At 50.5% G+C, this 6000-nt stretch overlaps 1 protein-coding gene across 1 annotated transcript in view; it reads right to left on the bottom strand.

The window, feature by feature from the left end:
* CEP68 (centrosomal protein 68) overlaps positions 1–2216 on the bottom strand; it is a 46574-nt gene extending 44358 nt beyond the window's left edge. Inside the window, exon 1 of the mRNA XM_068232326.1 lies at positions 2111–2216. The gene's annotated coding sequence lies outside the window, so the exon portion shown is untranslated. The remainder of the gene's footprint in view (positions 1–2110) is intronic.
* Positions 2217–6000: the final 3784 nt, after the last annotated feature.

The following is a 6000-nucleotide window of genomic DNA, read 5'->3' on the forward strand; positions in this document are numbered from 1 at the left end:
GAGATTTCATAAACTGAGTAGTCGGATTTTTGTACCAACTCCACAGCCCTGAGTGCGACCACACTGCACAGGTGCCAGTGGGTTCACGCTTGCACAATATCACAGAGCCCTTCATGCAGAAAGGGACCATGCTTGAAGGGCCCCTGTGTTCCTACACAGGACATACTTTGCACCTTTGCAGAGTGGCCACGCTTGTACATGGAGGGGAGCACGGCCATGAGCAATCTTCAACTTTAATATCAAAGATTGTTCAGCGGGTCCCAGCACAGCGCAGAAGGGGCATAGGAGGACCTACCCACCTACTGAGGTAAGCATCTAACTTTAAAGGAAGGTGGGGTTACAGGTGCCCTTTAATGAGTATCACACTGTATTAATATATTGTACACATACATTCCCTGCAGTTCTGTTGTAAATCCACCAAGAGTGGCAAGCACATTAAACACAGAAGTGTTGTCTATTTTCAGCAAAACCAGTTCAGGTATTGCATGAGGAAAGTGTATAAGGAAGATTCCACTAATTCAAAAGAAAAGACAAAGACTTATATAGCGCTTTTCTCCTGATGGACTCAAAGCGTTAGAGCTTCAGGCACTAGGACGCGCTCTATAGGAAGTAGCGGTGTTAGGGAGACTTGCCTAAGGTCTCCTACTGAATAGGTGCTGGCTTACTGAACAGGCAGAACCGAGATTCGCTCCCTGGTCTCCTGTGTCAGAGGCAGAGCCCTTAACCATTATACTATCCAGCCACAATTTAATACCTTAGAACAATGTTTTAGCTCACAGAAACATTGTACATGCATTCTATTGCATACATATAATAAGGGTGCCAGGATATTTGGGCACAGGGTGAAGCCGACAACATCTCACCCAGCTGTGGCTACTTTTCCCCCTTCAAGGTGCCGTGAAGTGGGGGTAAGATACAATTCGCCTTCCAGTTATTGCTGGCAGCCGAATTGTGATTTTTCAATTGTAATTTGGGCTCCGTCTTTTGCTAGCACCAAAACTACTCACTGAACGCCCCATTAGCACTCATTCACATTACGGCCTATGGCGGCACACAAACGTCCTTGTCTGCGTGGTGCCCTTTTTACCTATCTTGATTCTATTTCCCTGGAAGCCAGCTACAGATATTAAAGGATACCCCAACTGAAATGTGACATGATGAGATAGACATGGGTATGTACAGTGCCTAGCACACAAATAACTATGCTGTGTTCCTTTTTTTCTTTCTCTGCCTGAAAGAGTTAAATATAAGGTATGCAAGTGGCTGACTCAGTCCTGACTCAGACAGGAAGTGACTACAGTGTGACCTTCACTGATAAGAAATTCCAACTATAAAACACTTTCCTAGCAGAAAATGGCTTCTGAGAGCAAAAAAGAGGTAAAAAAGGGGCATTTCTTATCAGTGAGGGTCACACTGTAGTCACTTCCTGTCTGAGTCAGGACTGAGTCAGCCACTTACATACCTGATATTTAACTCTTTCAGGCAGTCAGAGTCATTTTGGGTACCTGGAGTCGGATGATGACAACGGCAGAAGTGGCGGATTCAATGTCATAAGGCCAATTCCCTAGAGATTTCACGCTGAAATCGAGAATCAGCCAACAGATACGCTCTTCGATCAGAAACAGAGATCTGTCTCTCAGTCAAACCTGCCCATCATTCCTAGATGTATGGGCACCTTATGCTGGGTACACACACGATGCAATTTCCCGCCCGTTCGACGGGTGGTCTGTTGGGAAGTTGCATCCTGTGTACATGTCCAAAGTGCACCTGATCAATAAAGAAATTTTCCAATAATAACTGCGCAAAACCAATCACTTTATCAATCGGGAGCCGATCGGACATGTCGGAAATAATAACCCAATTCCTGTCTGTCAGGCGGGAAATTGCATGGTGTGTATCCAGAATTAAAAGCTTCAAAACAAACACATAGGACGATAAGACAACCTCACATAATTACACATCTAAATAGAACTGAGAATAAATGTGGTATTTCCAGCAGTGACTCTGCTGTGCAGCCCATATAGAGCACAGAGCAGTGGGCAGCATTCTGTAGAGGACAGGCAGCACAGGACACAAGCAGAGAACACACACACTGCACATATAACGTTACCTGGTCCCAGCTCAGAGATAATAACACAGAACCCAGAGCCCCACTGTCTGCTGCTAGACTGAGCCTACATGACAAGCCAACACCCCTTCTTCCTGTATGCCCAGCCACGCCTTCCACACACGAACCAGCCAATCAAAAGATGGCGTCCCTGGCTCACTAGCCACGCCTAAAGGACAGCCCGACAGAAGCGCTGGACACGCCCTACATGCTAAAAGCCAATCATAACTAAGCGCTCTGAGCAGAGGACCAGCCTATTCCTACAAGACGGCGTTTCCATAGAACATCAGCGTACGTACAATCCATCTGGTGTTCGCAATGCAATCACTGTTCCTGTGCTAGAGTACTAGTGTCTGATCGTGTTACCCTAGAGCTGTCTTACTCACGCATGCGCACTGGGAACTTGAAAATAATCACCCCAATTACCTCCGCAGCTACGCATCCTGCACTCCCCAAATCCCCCAACCCCACCCAACTATCTATGTGCCAAATTGCAGGCCCCCGAAACCCCCAGATAGACAGAGTATACAAACCTATATTGATAACCAGCAGGGCTGGGGGAGGGGGCATTTAGGAACAGACAGAGATATTTCAGAGACCCCCTCCATACACTCAAAATTTGGGGAGTGTATGAGGCGTGGCTGCGGAGATACTTGGGGTGACTGAGCAGTACAGAATAGGGAATCTCCCAGCTCAGGATCATACTGCGAAACTAAGCATCGTAAATTTTAGGGCAGCAGCAGCACAATTGGACTCGGAACCCACATAATGAGAGCCTACCTCCCAACTTTTTGAGATGAAAAAGAGGGACATTTAAGCCATACCATAAAGATTTCATAAGCAAAATATGTTGTCTTATAATTCAAACCACACTGGTCCTTTCTATCCTGGTTAATTTTCCTTCATATTAACGTTTTAAAATTAGTAATCAATTTAAAGTGAACCTTAAAGAGAATCTGTATTGTTAAAATTGCACAAAAGTAAACATACCAGTGCGTTAGGGGACATCTCCTATTACCCTCTGTCACAATTTCGCCGCTCCCCGCCGCATTAAAAGTGGTTAAAAACAGTTTTAAAAAGTTTGTTTATAAACAAACAAAATGGCCACCAAAACAGGAAGTAGGTTGATGTACAGTATGTCCACACATAGAAAATACATCCATACATAAGCAGGCTGTATACAGCATTCCTTTTGAATCTCAAGAGATCATTTGTGTGTTTCTTTCCCCCCTGAGGGGGGAGTGCATAGCAGAACCACAACACTGAAGAACTTGGCAGCCTTCCAGACACAGGCTGACAAGTCTGACAAGGGAAAGATACATTGATTTATTACAGAGACTGTGATAGTACAAAGTGCTGCAGTAAGCCAGAACACATTAGAATAGCTTTTGGAACTTGTAGGATGATAAAAAACAGGATGCAATTTTTGTTACGGAGTCTCTTTAAGTCAGAAAAAAAATGAGTTTTACTCACCTGCGGCTTCTACCAGCCCCCTGCAGCAGTCCTGTGTCCTCGCAGCCACTCACTAATCCTCTGGTCCCCCGCTGCCAGCTAGTTTCGTTTTTGCCGACAGGCCTGTCAGGACTGGCCACGCATAGCTTTTTCCGCATTCTCGACTGTAATTAGCGCTATTGCGGGCCGCTATGCGTACAAAAATACGCGTTGCCGCATATCTATGCGTTCGTAATGCGGCAACGCGTATTTTTGTATGCATTGCGGCCCGCAATAGCGCTAGTTACAGGTGAGTAAAACTTATTTTTTTCCAGCTTAAGTGTCTCTTTAAAGGGACACTTATGTAAGGAGTGGCACCCTTCTCCCACCCAAAGTGACACCCTACCACGCACCCATGTTGGCACCCTCCTCCCTTCTCCCCCCCAGAGTGGCACCCTTCTCCCACCCAAAGTAGCACCCTACCACCCACCCATGTTGGCACACTCCTCTCCCCCAGAGTGGCACACTCCTCCCACCCAAAGTGGCACCCTACCACCCACCCATGTTGGCACCCTCCTCTGTCCTCTCCCCCCACAATGGCACCCTCCTACCAACCCACTCCTACCCACCCAGAGTGGCATCCTCCTCCCTCCTCTCCCCCCAGAGTGGCACCCTTCACCCCACCCAATGTGGCACCCACTCCTACCCACCCAGGTTGGACCCCTCATCTCCCCCCAGAGTGGCACCCTTCTCCCACCCAAAGTGGCACCATACCACCCATCCATGTTGGCACCCTCCTCTCCCCCCACAGTGGCACCCTCCACCCACCCAAAGTGGCACCCTACCACCCACCCATGTTGGCACCCTCCTCTGTCCTCTCCCCCCACAATGGCACCCTTCTACCCACCCACTCCTACCCACCCAGAGTGGCATCCTCCTCCCTCCTCTCCCCCCAGAGTGGCACCCTTCACCCCACCCAATGTGGCACCCACTCCTACCCACCGAGGTTGGACCCCTCATCTCCCCCCAGAGTGGCACCCTTCTCCCACCCAAAGTGACACCCTACCACCCACCCATGTTGGCACTCTCCTCCCCCCCAGAGTGGCACCCTTCTCCCACCCAAAGTGGCACCCTACCACCCACCCATGTTGGCACCCTCCTCTCCCCCCACAGTGGCACCCTCCTCCCACCCAAAGTGGCACCCTACCACCCACCCATGTTGGCACCCTCCTCTGTCCTCTCCCCCCACAATGGCACCCTCCTACCCACCCACTCCTACCCACCCAGAGTGGCGTCCTCCTACCTCCTCTCCCCCCAGAGTGGCACCCTTCACCCCACCCAATGTGGCACCCACTCCTACCTACCCAGGTTGGCACCATCCTCTCCCCCAGTGTGGCACCTTTCTCCCACCCAAAGTGGCACCCTTCTCCCACCCAAAGTGGCACCCTACCACCCACCCATGTTGGTACCCTCCTCTCCCCCCCCCAGAGTGGCACCCTCCACCCACTCAAAGTGGCACCCTACCACCCACCCATGTTGGCACCCTTCTCTGTCCTCTCCCCCACAATGGCACCCTACTACCCACCCAGAGTGGCACCCTCTTCCGTCCTCTCCCCCCAGAGTGGCACCCTTCTTTTGTGGGCAAACGCAGGCGCAGTAGAGTGCGGCATGCCGAAAGGAATCCCCCCTTGAAAATCCTGGGTTTGCCCCTGCATTGGGTGCGTGGGGTGAAGGGTGCCACTCTGGGGGGAGAGGAGGAAAGAGGGTGCAAGATCGCGGCACTGTATTGTTTACAGCTATGTGTTATAACCAGGGCCGGCGCTACCATAGGGGAAAAGGAGGCAATTGCCCCAGGGCTATTGTAGAGAGGATCGGCCCTGGTTCTGAATGAAAGCTTTTTCATAGTGCACTGCTGCAGAACAACTGATTAGTTAGGATGGAGTCACTTTTTGGGTACCGCGTAATGTAAATCCTACGCCGCACTTGTGGCTGTCCAACTCTGATGCAGCGTAGAATGCTGCTTCCGCTTCGGACGCAATCGTGCGCACCCGAGAGGGGAGATTAAGCTGTCATATGACAGCTGACATCTCCCCTCAGTGATCAGGAGCCATCGCGATTGGCTTCTGATCACGTGATCACTACGATCACTGGCCAATCATAGTGATCACTATTGTGCAGTGGCGGTAGGAGGGGAAGAAGAGGATCCACTCACCTTCCTGACGTTCCCCCGGCGATCGTTACTCCCCTCCTCTATGGCCGGCATCCCTGCTCGCTCTGCCTTAAGTGTTGGGTCCTGGCTTGATGATGTCATCAAGCAGTGACCCGGAACTTAACGGCAAAGCGAGCGAGGATGGCGGCCAGAGCAGAGAGGTCTAGAGCTGCTCATCGCTGGAGCCTGGAAGGTGTGTAATTGCTGCTGGCAATACGGGGAACACCTGGCTACACTGAGGACTAGAGTTGGG

This window comes from Hyperolius riggenbachi, chromosome 4 (assembly GCF_040937935.1).
Source record: "Hyperolius riggenbachi isolate aHypRig1 chromosome 4, aHypRig1.pri, whole genome shotgun sequence".
Taxonomy (NCBI): Eukaryota; Metazoa; Chordata; class Amphibia; order Anura; family Hyperoliidae; genus Hyperolius; species Hyperolius riggenbachi.